We start from the raw sequence: 14040 nt of genomic DNA, 5'->3' as shown, positions 1-14040 counted from the left end.
CAGGAGGGTATTGTGAGTATCACTGTGGGTAGAAAAGCACAAAGTCAGCAGAGGCAGAGAGAGGAGGGGCATAAACCAGAATTTCCACATGTGCCAGACAGTGAAGGTTGTGACCTCCTGAAGCAGAAGTGGGGAGAAAGCAGCAGCAGCAGAGCCTAAAGAGGAAGGGAGGAAAACCAGGGGAACCAGGTCTGGGCAAGCATTGTGGAGCAGAGACCTGAGGTACTGCCCTGCTACAGATGTGGTCAGGGAGTGGTTTAGGGCCTCCTGCAGAAGCTGAGATTCTGTCTTGTCTCATGCCATGAAGGAGGGAAAATAAAGTAACTTTTTGTGAGTCAAATCAGTGGAAGTGATTCACAAGCTGAAATGTAGCATGCCTGTGACAGGGAAGGGTAAAGAAAATGAGGGGTTCCAGAGCACTGCCAGGGACAGAGCAGGCAGGATGGAGCCTGCTGGCACTTGGACTTCAAAAAAAGCATGCGCTAGTTTTTAAGCAGGCAAAAACAGAAGAGAATAACACTTGAGAATAAATAGGCTGAGCTGTTATAAATCAATGACTGGAAAGCAAGCATTTTGGCAGGGCTGGTTGTGAAATTTCTCTTTGGTTGTTATTGGTTCTTATTTTTAACATCCTATCTCCCTCTCAGTATGTTTTTCCTTTGACCAGAAGTGTGGCAGACACACAGATTGAAGACATTTCCAGAGATGTATTTACTACCTTGCTTAAAGATAAAAACATAATTATTATAAATCGTGACCTGGACATAGAAGTTTGAGGACAAGGTAACTTTGTTACCCCTGTTTCTGTGGAAATGACCAAAGATTCACTTTATCAAAAATGTAGGCTGTTTCTTAGGGACAGGAATATCTACCTATGTAACATAGAAGAACTCCTTGGGTTAAAACAAGTACATTATCAGTGCAGAGGACTACAGTGCACAGTAGTGTATACTGCAATTTTCTTACCTTTAACACTTCATATAAAAATAGATACATCAAAATATTTGTCCCAAAATGCCCCCTCAGCTGTTAGCTATTGTATCTTTATCAACCAGTTATAAATTAAAACAAATGGCAGTGACAAGCAATAACTTTTGTATATTTTATCAATCTTTCTAATAGATTATTCCATTAATTATTATAACTTGGTCATCTGAAAATGTATGTCTGTGATGTAGGATTGTATCCTTCTCTCCTTTGATCATCCTAAGATAATATCAATTTTCAAGAGCAGAATTGAGAGATAAAGAAATCAAATAACTTCTCATGCCATTCCCTTAATGTGAATGAAGCACACTGTTATTTCAGCTAAGTATTCAAAACCCCAACAATATTTCATCTGCAATAAGTTTCTGAAAAACTATCAATGCCAGCAAATCCAGGCTGATGTATTCCTACAAGTAAAAACTGCCAGGACATACATAAGGTTTGCTGTGTTCTTGAAATGTCTTGCTTTACAACAGAAAATGGACAGTGCATTTGAGCTAACTATGGAGAACTGTTTTATAATCCACTTTATAAATAATTGTTGCTACATTATGGATTAGTAAGAGCTGAGTTCCTAAAGTGAATATTGATTAGGTTATACACTGTGGTTTGTCTTTAGTGGCTATATTTGTCTCAATTGTCTTGGCTTATATCTCTCTTATTTTCTTTCAGTACCCCTTAAACCAAAGTAATCTTAGTTGAACTCTGAGTCTGGTCTCAGATGCATGCCATGAAGTATAGAAGGGTTAAACTACAGACAAACAGATGTTACAAGGCCTGGAATTTGCTGTGGCAAGACTAACGGATGGAGTAATTGCATTCTGGCAGCAGGAGCTCTCCTGCAAAGCTGTGCCATAGTAATTCCAATGGATTACAGTGATTACCAGTGACAAAACACCTCCCTGTGGATTTGTGGATTTTTTTTCCAGAAATACTAAATCACTGGAGTTCAGTTCCAGGGCAAGAATACAGAAAAGCACAATAATTCTTTACTACTAGGTTGTGGTGAGTCTAGCACTGGTAAAATGCCAGTGCACTCACTAGAATATACTTATCATTTCCTGCTATGAGATAGGATTAAGAAGGCAGCAAAGCAGGCTCAAAACTTGAAATGGGTGTAAAGAAAGTTTATTAACAGTAACTAAAATAAAGAATAATAATAATTAGAACTTACAACCTTTCCCATTAACAATGTAAAGAGACAAAAGCTAACATTTTTAGTCAGTTTACCACCTCTAGAATAGTCTTTCTTTCAGTTTACTTAGGAAGATGAGTCTCTCTTGACATGCCATGGAAACTTCTCTACAAGAAACAGTCCTTGTGTGGTTTTAATTTCTATGAATAACAACTGCCTGGATATCTGCATCTATGAAACCCCTCCCATCTTCAGCAGCTTTCCATAGCTGTGTTTATGGGCCATGTCAATTTAGAAGGTCCTGTTTCAAGGATGAGTTGTTCAAAAGCAAGAGTTCTCTTCATCTATCTCTGAGATCATATTTTTTCTATGAATTCGGGCATGTTATAAAGACGTTGTTAAAAATAATTTAATAAATTAAGTATCCTTTGCAATTTTATTATACAGGAACATTTGAGATAATAGAATTTCAGAAGTGGCACTGATACAGAAAAGATCTATTTGCTGATGACATCAGTGTCATAGTTCATCTGCATTGCAAAATGTTATTGTCTTCCAAAAATTAAAATTGAATTAGGCAATTGTTAGGCATTTTTTACTTTATTTATTTTTAATAGAGACTGGACTGTATATTACAGAATGCATGTCATTCTTCATACCTCTCTAAAATTCCTTTCTCTGTTCTGAAAAAAATCTCAAGTTCTAGATGCTATTTGGATACTTTTTCCCCCCCTCCTTATGCTGTTTCCTTTTGTTGTCTTCTCTTCCCAAGACGGATTTTTGCTTTTTATTTTAATCATAAAGACTTAAGGAATGGAGTATAATATAAAATACACTTGTTTGCTGAAAATCTATAGACATCCTATCCCATGGCAACAAATCTATAAAATAATGCAGTGTGGGTTCAACATTTGAGTGTATTGAAGCTACACAAAATAATTAATTTCCTCAATGTATTACAGGAAAATAATTACAAGATCCAGCACTGAATTACTGCTACAGTCTTAATCATCTCATATCCACCATTAGGTAATCTTGTCCTAGTTATAGATCCAGCTGGAAAAGGATTTAAAGCTAGATAGCTCTTCAGGTTTTTCTTCACCAAGTGTAGGAATAGAAATGTCTTGACAGCGTAATTAATAGAAGCACTAGTAACATTAAAATGCACACTATGTAGCACTCCATGTGCCAGGTGCAATGCTATGTCTTTTTTGTCTTAATGCTACAATTTGAAGCAGCTATGAAATGCTTTTATGTTATTCTCAGAATAACTGAGATTCAAATGTCTTGTTTAAAACAGGGGTAGTTTAGTGGTTTAAGGTTAATCAAGTTAGAATGCAATGTTATACTGGAGATTCCATGGAGATGTTTAATAAACAAAGTATTCTGCAAACTTGAAACATTTGAAGTTCTTAATATTGGTGTTTGCTATGACATCTGTTGAGAAATATAAAATATTTCTGAACTACTTTTTCAGTAAATTCTTGGTTTCCACATCTGAGCATTTTCAGAAAGCTTCCAGGATGTCTTGCAGCTCTTTTTGTAAATGAAAGAAGGGCATATCATCTACTCATAATACTCCTTCCTGAAAAATTGTAATAGCGAGTTTCCAATAAGTTAATATTGTACTTTTCTTCAGTCTTATAAAAACTATTTCACCCTGGTAGTTCAATCAAACATCTGCTACTCAAAGCCAACCTCTGTCTCCCATTTTGTCTCATGCTTTTACAGTAGCTGGCACAAGATTTTTTTTTTTATAACTGTTCAAAAGTTTGTTTCCAGTTTTGAGACCTTGAAACACACACTTCGTCATGGTGTCTTTTTTTAATTTTCTTTTTCCTTGCTGCTCTTCTGACTCATAAGACCAGATATCTCTTCTTAGTCTTCATTTCTCTTTCACATTTTTTAAACAGGAAAAAAAGCCAGGTGAACTAAACTATACAATGGTTTTAATATTTTAGTTTGTCAATTCTCAGAAGCCAAAGTCATTTCAAATCATGAAGCTTGACTATTCAGTCTTCAGTTCCACAACCACATGTCTACTCCATTTTCTCCAAGGCACTACTATCATCCACTGGGCAGGCTATGTGGAACTCATGTAGCAGTAATGGAACACCTTCATCTGCTTTTTAATTTTTGGTTTGCATGCCTACATTTCAGTTATGTATGAAATTCTTTCAACATCTGCTCTTTGTTCAGATTTGCAGACGATGAAAAACTTAGGAATTCATTTATCTGTGAAGAATGTTTGTTAGGTTGGCCAAAGCTCATTCTTGCTGATAGCATGTGCTAGGTGGGGTCATTTCTGTGCTGTTATGGATGGCTGCAATTTGGAGGCTTATGTCAGGGTAATTTCAAAGCCTGAACATTAAACCTGTTCTGTGTGTTCAAGCTTGGTTGTATCATGAGTGTCTGCCTTTTAGGAAGTATCTTTACAGGTTTCAAATTGGATCTTCAGACCAGAAAGGTGGTACAACACTGACTACTTTGAGTGACTGATTTCTGATCTGGGGTGACTGCAACATAGTGTGAATGTACATAAGTTATTTGTCATGGAGCCAGCCCACCTCTGGGTATCCATCTATTACAGCAGCAGGAAGTGCAGTTTGGCATCATCACGTCGTTAGGACTGATTCCAAATCTTTGACCTCTGAAAAGCTGACAAAATACTAACAACCTCTATTGGAAAAGAGTGAGCCATATGTTTAATAAGCCTGTTTTCACAAAATTTACTAACTAAAAAAAAGCTCACAAATGTTTGGATCTGCAAAGCAGTGATTTATCAGGGATGACACTTGGAGCTGTTAAGGTTACCTGGGGCTAGGGTCAGGATGGATAATCTTTTTGAACTAATTTTCCTGCTATTCACACTCCCATTAGTCAATGGTAGGCTTTCCTTCTTCTTCACTCAGTCTTGATTTGCTTCAATTTACTTCTCTTACATTAGCTCCCTGAGAAACAATGTTAATCTTTACCATAGAGTAGGAATTGATGATTTCTGGGTAGTTTTACCCTTTTCCTCCTTAGCCTTGTCTTCTCTTCCAAATAAAGAACTCTGTGAAGGAGGTTTATTTCATTTTAAGAAGAATTGAAACCATGCCTTTTAACAAATTTTGAAGTTCTTCAGCCAGTTCAAAAACTAATCCTTTTTCATAAAAGCCTTTGCACCTTTTCAATAAATCATAATTTACTTTTTCTTTAGGAGATTTCTCTGAAAATGCTGACAAAATTAAACTGACTGAACTCAGAACCTTATAACATCAAGTATGATGCATCCTGAGCATCTTAGAGCTGCAGGAAAAGCATTATTATTGATTGGGAGGTGCTAAATGCAGCTTAGCTGTCAGCCAGCTGCCTCACATACAGGCAACAGCCTAAATATAGGGTCAGAGAGCTCAAATCAGGGTCGCCAGGTTGTGTATGCCTTAGCTGACCAACTGCTGGTGAGCAGAATAAAATCTGAGAAAGCTTCCAGGCAAACCACAGCCCCTTTCAGTAAGTGACATGTCACACAGAATGATCAGCAGTTCTGCGTGTACATCTGGGCAACCTGGGGGACAGGCGGTTGATTTTGTGCTTAAGGAAATAATTTTATTAGTTATAATGCTAAATTTGATATATACAGAAATATAATACAACTAATACTGAAACAGTAGAAATTAAGCTGAAAAGATGACGGTTTGATGCACAGATTTTTCTCACTTAGGGAGGTTTTTAAAATGCATGCATACTAATCTGTGTCTACTTGCAACTTTTAAGGACCTTCAGAATTGCTAAAATGTAGAAGTCATTAATCTTAATACAGCTTACTAAGACATTTCTTCATTTGTGAAATTGAATTTAGAAAAAAAATTAACTAGTGTGATAAGAAGATACTGTGACCAGATGAAAAAAAAAGCTATAAAAATGGTGGAAAAGAAAACATTGAAAATTATTTGTTTGCTGTTTGTTTGTTTTCTAAATAATTGGAGAAGTATTTTAAATAAAGAAAAAGAAATCCCTCAAGCTTTACTAACCTCTTAAAGAATTAAGGATTTGAACTTCTCCCAAACCTCCAAGTTTTACTCAGAATTTGAGTAATTTTTAATAAATTTGTTTTAGCACAGCTTATCCATCATATAATAATGGAAGTTTTTTTTCCCCTCCTGTATTCTGTTCCTCCTTACTGCATTTTTGCTTCCTTCACTTTCTTGTGTTCAACTGCACTTCTCTGGCATTAGGACATTTACACAACCCTAGGTGAACACAGCTGGTGCAGGGGAGAGATTTGTCAGCAGGGGTAAGGGGGGCTCATTCTCAGTGCAGGACAGTTGATGTGTGTGTCTCTAAGTATGGACAGGCTTCAGGCTACAGCTACAAGAACAAGACACTTTGAAGTGTTCATTTGTCTGCAGAGAATTTGGTCCAGTCCACATGATACTTCAGGCAGATGATCTAAAATACTTTTACATTGACAACTAAAATCTGATATCTGAAAGTCAAGGATCTTTCTCCTTTTAATCTTCCCACACTAGAAATGTTTGTCTCTGTAAATCCTGGAATGATTAATTACTAAATTAAGTTGTCAAGGACTGGTTTCATATTTCCCTTGGTTGTAACTTATTTTCATTCTTTACCTATAGCACAAAGAAATAGTTTTTGTAGTGGATTTAAAGAATTAGTTTCCCTTATATTTTTTATAATATTATTTCCAAGGTATCAGAATATTTATTAGTTTTAATTAGGAGTTATAATCTTTTTTTGACATAAGAATTGCAACATATAGTATGTATTGTTCTCTGTTTTAACAAATATGTAGAAAAATACCTATTTAAAAAAAACAACCAATCCCCCCCCATGTTAAATAACTGAAAAGGCCTTAAGAAATCATGTTCTCCATCTTGCAGGAGAGCTTTAATCTCATTGTAGGGAGTTTCACTGTGCCTACAGATTTATCCTTCAGGTCATGGTTTTCAACCTAGACCTTTTGGAAAGTTTTGATGTATTGCCAAACAACCCAAAGACAAACACCTTGGACAAAAATCTCTCTAATCTGTATACTTAGAAAGAGATACAGAAAAGTATTTTTAGAAAGTTTTGTAGGGCAGTGATCACATTATCTCTATAACTCATTGGAATTGTGAAATAAACCTTGAATCAACTCTAGCACTGCTGAGAAAATCCTATTATGAATCTCTGTTTGCTATTAAATGACTAAATAAATTTGAAAACCTGTCCTTTAAGTGTGTCAAATATCTGGGGAAAAACAGCATAAAGAGGGCAGACCTGGCATCCTTATTGCTGAAGAAAGAGTAATTAGATGGGCTTGGTGAGGTAACACATTTAGGTACACATTAGTACTCTAGCTATTAGTGCTTTTAATATGGATAAAATGTCTTTGTGTTTTGATTAACAATGATAGAAAAGCTAAGATGAAATGCCATTATGCTACTCTCTCCCAGACATATTTGCCTTACTCTTATTAATGACTTCCTCAACTTTGAACCACTTTGTGAAGAACTTGGGAGCATAATATTCACCTAAAATTTTATGCAGTCATCTAAAGACCCAGAGATTTTATCCATAAATTTCAGAAATCACTGATGGAATATGAGAGAAAGACTGGAGTTATAATATTTCTTTTGAGAAATTTAATGGTCCAGATACATAAAAGGAATATGAGATAATGGAAAAGTCTATTGACACAATAACAAAATTAATAGTATGCTTTTTTTTTGACAGCTCACTCAGCTTTTTGAATATCAGTCTTTTCATTATTTGACAACACTCCCAGTATTGTGGGGAGATTTTTAACTAGAAACAGAGGAATGAGAATCAGAAAGTATAGATCATCAAGGTATGACTGTAAAACTGCACCTATTTGCTACTCCTAGGTGAAAGATGGCCCAGAATTTTAAGATATTTCCTACTCCTCTTAACAAACTCAATGTCTTAAGTAACATGAGACTCTTCTAATTAAGGCAAATTAGCAAAAATATTATTTTATTTCAAGTAGCATTTAATTTATGTGGAGTATTTCAGCATATCTTTGTTACTAAGTTTCTGGTATTAAAGTCAGTTCATTATACCAGTGCTATCAACCAAATTAAATGTTGCCCTTAGACCACAGAGCCAAATGCTTTCAAGAATGCAGCTTTACTGTATTTAGCCACAATGTCTATCTTAGAAAAGCTAATTTATGCAAGCAAGAGTATGTGCACTGATCAAGACTGTATAGGAAACTGTCTGGCGCGAGAAAAGGGAGAGGTCTTTCTCCCAGAATGTCTAATGTTGCCTTCTCTGTGCTGTGTCCACAGACAAGGGGGCTGCCAAGCTGTGAATTTGGAACAACATGGTTAAATCAATGGAATTACTTTGGATTTTCTCCAACTCAAGGGCATGCAGCTTTTGGCAGTGAGTACTCACCAGCTCAGAGAAACCTGACCCTCACTTTATGTGTTGGCACAGCTCTCTTAGCTCTTTTCTGACAGTTTTATTAAGTAAAATCAGCTTAAATGAAGTGGCACATGATTTAACATCAGTTACTTCAGAAAACTCCATTGCTGGAGTTACTGTTTTGAAGGCCCACAAAAAGTCAAAACCTTACACACAATAATACAAATATCTATAAACTGTATGTCACACTATATAGAAACATCTAGTTAATGAAGGCTTGAAAATACTTAAATGTTCAGATGTGAGCAATGTTTGAAATTAATCCAGTTGCATGTCAAGAATGCACACAGCATCTACAGGACAAAAAAAATCTACTGCCGTACATTGTCTGAGCACTTTCCAAGTGTGCTTTTAATTATTAGCTGCAAACAGACTTGAACAGTATAGTTTGCTACGTAGGCACTAGTCAGTTAAGAGATGACAATGACTGATTTGTTTAATGACAACAATTTGTCTTAGAATTTGCTCTCAATTTCTTCTTCTGCCTAGTTCCTCTTAATCTTTGTTTCAATTATCATAGGAGAGCTTTATTTTCTAGGAAGTGGTAAAACATTTAGTCTAAAATTCCTTAGCATCTATGGATGTAGAGAAACTGGAAATAAGGGCTTGGGGCTGACTGGTGTCCTTCTTTTAGGTCATGAAACAGATAAAACTTAAATGCATATTGCATTTCCTCTAGATTTAGTCCTCAGAAAACAGTGAAAGATAATGATGAACAAGTCTGCCTGCTGATCAGTGCAAAAGAGGAGATCACATCCTTGCATGTACATACTTACAGGAATCCTTCAAACAGTTAACACTCAGTGGATAGTTTCTGCAGTGGTACCCTTCCCTCTGCCTTGGAAAACCTTCAGATTCTCTGCTTAGAATGAAAGGGACCCAACAAATTCCTGTCCCTTGAATAAGCTTGTGCTTTTCTACGTGGGACAGACTAGCCTGCAGGTAAGGATGCGCAGGAAATTCTGTGCTGGCTGAGGTCAGCAACTGATAGCTGCAAAGGAATTAGACAAGGTGGAGCAAAGAAGATGAGACAGAGCAGCACCTTGAAAGCTTATTCTTCATGTGTTTACCAGGAGTCACTGCACTCAGCCATAAATGGACAGCAAGGGCAGCAGGAGTCAAACTTGATAGAAAAAATTAGTAGAGAGGATACCTGCTATAAGAGAAACTGATCAAATTTTGCTCAAAAGTCAGACTGAACCTTGTCTGCCTCATCAGTCTGAGCATTTTATTGTACCAGATATTACTGTGGTCTCTGATCAAGCCAGGCTAAGATATACAGAATAGGAGCTATGAGACATTTCCCCTCACATGTGCAGGAAAGGTCCTGTTACTCTCAACAATGAAGTCAAAATTAACTGAAAGAAGAAATGAGTAAGAATCAATGTGTGTTAATAAATGGCTTTTATTGTATTGAAACCTCTCAGGGAAGCCAATTTATAGGAGGGAGAGGAGTGCCTTTGATTTTCTATCATTACTTTATTAAGTCCTTTTTGGCTGAAGGAAATTCAAGTTTGCTAATACATTTAAAAGAAGAACATCTTTATAACAGACAACTATATATTGGCAATATAATGCATGGTAGTAGAAATTATCTGGAATTATCAGCAACAGCTCAGCACAAATTTATCATTATTTCTTTAAGAAAGATCAGAAAAGGTCAGATATAAGCCTTTCCTTCTTGGACTAGTCTCGAATATCTAGCCACATAAGTAGTGGTGTAGGTAGAAATTAGCTGGCTTTAAGGTGTTTATAAGGGTAAAAACATCATTCACTCAATTACTACTTAACTAGAATTTGGCCTTTAAAATCAACTGTAAAACTCACATCAACTTTAAAGGAACTGGAACATCAGCCTTACCATTAGTTTCAGTAGAGGATCAGTTCTGAAGAATAAAAAGCCTTTGATGTTCCTCTGTGGCAAAAGCCTGTTGGGACTCTAAAGCTTTGGAAAATTGTAAAAATTCCTTTATATTGCAATGGTTGTGACTTTTTTGTATATTTTTCTTGATGAATATTTGTAGCAAGGACTAGAGTAGTGCATTAAAAATGGTGTACAAGGCCTCACTCAAGAAATTGTAATCTCAAGGGAATTTTTTTTGTTTGACAGCATTTGTAAGATGCTTATTATTTATAATACCTCTGTCAGTATCATTCTATTTATGTCTTTTCACAAGCCCATTACTTTAAACCTTAGGAACTGCATAGTGATTTATATCACCTGGAGTTGACAATCTACTTGACTCACTTTGATTTTACCTTTTAATGACTGATTCTGCACTCTTGTAATGTTTTAGCTATAGAATCATAGAATATCCTGAGTTGGAAGATACCCACAAGGATCTTCAAGGCCTGACACTGGACAGAACAACCCTTAAAATCACACCATGTTTTTTCCATAGTGGTAGTGATACTAATAAACAGTGTGTTCTGCCTAAAGTGGTGAGAATTCTGCAGTAGAGGTAGTCCAGAATCTTTAATGGTCTTTGTAAGCTGAGAGAGACTCCCTTTGATGAATATTATTCCAGTTTATATGCTAGAGTAATATGTGTTCCTCTCTACAATGAATTTATTTCATCAGAGTCTGCGAGTTATTTTGATTCAGCGTCATTCTTACTCTTCAGTTTTGTTTATACATCTTATGAAATTTTTAAGTGATGTATCAATGTTCACTACCCTCTTGTTAGGAAAAGCTTCCACATTACCTATGAGAATCTATTGTTACCTGATACTTTTGTTTCACTGGTGGCCTTTTTCAATTTACTTTTCCAAAGGAAGAATTTATATATGAGATTTTTTGTTTTTCTTCAAGTTAGCCTTTTCTTTCTAACACCTGACACGTGAATGTGCAAAAGACACCTTTCATAACTTTTCTCACCTATCTCAGAAAAAAAAAGTACCCTAATGCAGCCAGTTTCTATGATGTTCCCAATTCTCTAATCACATGTCAGTCTTACATTTGTATTAAATATTTCACAAGACTTCTAGTTATGTGTGTGGATTGTGCAGACTCAGTACTTTCAACTTCAGAAAAGTTTCACTGTTAAAAAAAAGAGATAAAGAATAAAATAAAAGAAAAAAAGCCCCATCTATAAAATTTCAAGCTCAGAGCTGGGTATATCTCTTCCTTACTGACTCACATTTTTCTACCTTGGCTCTCTTCAGCTAGCCTTGAGGAATCCAAACAATCAACATATTAATAAATGGCCTTTGACTTCTTAAGTTAAAAACTATCAAATCCAGCTGGTTTTCAAATGAAAGCAAAGGAATTTGAAGAAGATAACGTTAAGGCCTTAGAGGTGCGTAACCAATTCTCACATGACACATTGACATGTCCTACTATGTTGTGATTTCCTTTAGAAAATCCATAAGTTTCCCTTTATGGCATATTTTCACTTTCACTTTAAAGGAATTAAAAAACTTTTGTGTTCAGTTTTGATGCATTCCTCATGCTTATCAGAGGGTGTTTTTCAAGACCATTTCATCAGTATTAAGCTTTTTCCCGTTACTCAATCTGTCAATTTTTCAGTTTCTCTGCTATTATTCTCTATTACTCTACCTGCAATCCTACAGGCTCTGCATGTGTGAAAATCTGGAACAAGTCAAGTAAACATAACTTGATTAATTAAGTAGAGTTGTTAACTAACAGCAGTTGGGGAAGAAAAAAGGAAATGGCTGGATCTATGTAAGATATATCTTCCTGTCTAATCAGAATCAGATGACACTGTTCAGTGCAGAGACCACCTCTTGCTTATTTTTCAGCAACTTAAAAATGTAATCTATATTCAGAATCTCAGCACTGACTGCTGTTAACAATTTGTTCTTAATAGAAGCAATAATTGAACACCACTTCTTATAAATGAAATCATAATTACATTCTCATTATTACACTGGCATCATTTTCTTGGATAACAAGTTTCCTGAAGGTGCAATTTCAACTTCTAATTTTAATTTTAATAAAATACTTAATGCATTGAGACCAGCTGTTGTTTTGAAAGAAAAGAATAACAAGGAACATGCAGAATTCACATATGTTTGTCCTTTTTTGGAAATGATAATTGAAATTGTAAGACTGTATAAAAATATGTTAGTGTAAGGTGCCTAAAAGACAGTCTTCACACCTACTATGTGTTTACAGTGCCTCTCAGGAGGATGTGTGTTAGGCTTCATACTGAGTTTCCAGTAATTGGGACTTTTGCAGATATTAATTTATGAGTGGGACCAGATTTTCAAAAATGCTCTAAGGCTAAGTCAGGTAACTGGGGTCAAAGGAGTGTCCAGTGAGGTGGTATCCATTGAGGTTAACTGGCTGGACAGATCAGGGGATGTGGGAGAATGGATTATCAGAGAACAGAGATAGTGCTGCAGGCAATCTCACCCAGATAAGTTGCAGCTGTGTAAGACAGGTGACCAGCACTGAAGGAGAATGCTGATGTGCATTGACCAATCTCAACAGAGTGAAAGGGCACACGGGTGTTATGCATGTGGGACACAGGGCATAAAAGGTTGTACTGGGGACTAATAAAGTACTGCTTCTTATCATTGTCTTTGGTGCTACTAGTGTGTCCTCTGTTAAGGGAGAGAGTGGGTGCTGTCTACACGGACTTCAACAAAGCTTCCAGCACTGCCTCCTGTGATATCCTCCAGCAGACAAGTTGAGAAACTGCAGGCTGGATAAGCAGACAATAAGGTAGATTGAGAACTGTCTGAGTGACAGATCCCAGAGGATCATGATAAATGGCACAGGGTCTAGTTGGAATCCTGTCACTGATGGTGTCTGCCAAGGTTCAATACTGGGCCCAGTATTGTTTTACTTATCCATTAAAGACTTGGGGGAAGGGGCAGAGGCCTCCTCAGCAAGTTCACTGAACACAGAGCTGGCAGGAGTGGCCGACAGCCCCAGGGCTGGGCAGCCCTTCAGGAGGGCCTGGACAGGCTGGAGAGATGGGCAGAGGAATGCTCTGAAACTCAGAAAAGGCAAATGCAGGGTCCTGCACTGGGGAAGGACAAGCCCAGGCCCCAGCTCAGGCTGGGGTGACCTGCTGGAAAGCAGCTCTGCAGAGAAGGGCCTGGGGGTCCTGGTGGACAATGAGCTGTCCATGAGCCAGCAGTGCCCTGGGGCCAGGAGGGCCAGTGGGATCCTGGGGTGCATTAGGAACAGCACTGCCAGCAGGTCAGGGAGGGGATCCTGCCCCTCCACCTAGCCCAGTGAGGTGTGTCTGGAGGGCTGTGTCCAGTTCTGGGCTCCTCAGGACAAGAGGGAGAGATTTCCTGGAGCAGGTCCAGTGGAAGGCAACAGGAATGGTAAAGGGACTGGAGCACCTCTCTTACAAGGAAAGGCTGAGGGAGTTGGGCCTGTTCAGTCTCAAGAAGAGAAAAACTGAGGGGGGACCTAATCAATATCTGCCAGTATCTGAAGGGAGGATGCCAAAAGTATGGAGCCAGACTGTTCTCGGTGGTGCTGAGTAGTAGGACAAGAGGCA

This window comes from Passer domesticus, chromosome 2 (genome assembly GCF_036417665.1).
Source record: "Passer domesticus isolate bPasDom1 chromosome 2, bPasDom1.hap1, whole genome shotgun sequence".
Lineage (NCBI taxonomy): Eukaryota > Metazoa > Chordata > Aves > Passeriformes > Passeridae > Passer > Passer domesticus.
The sequence above is the reverse complement of the archived record's forward strand: the minus strand, read 5'-3'. Positions refer to the sequence as shown.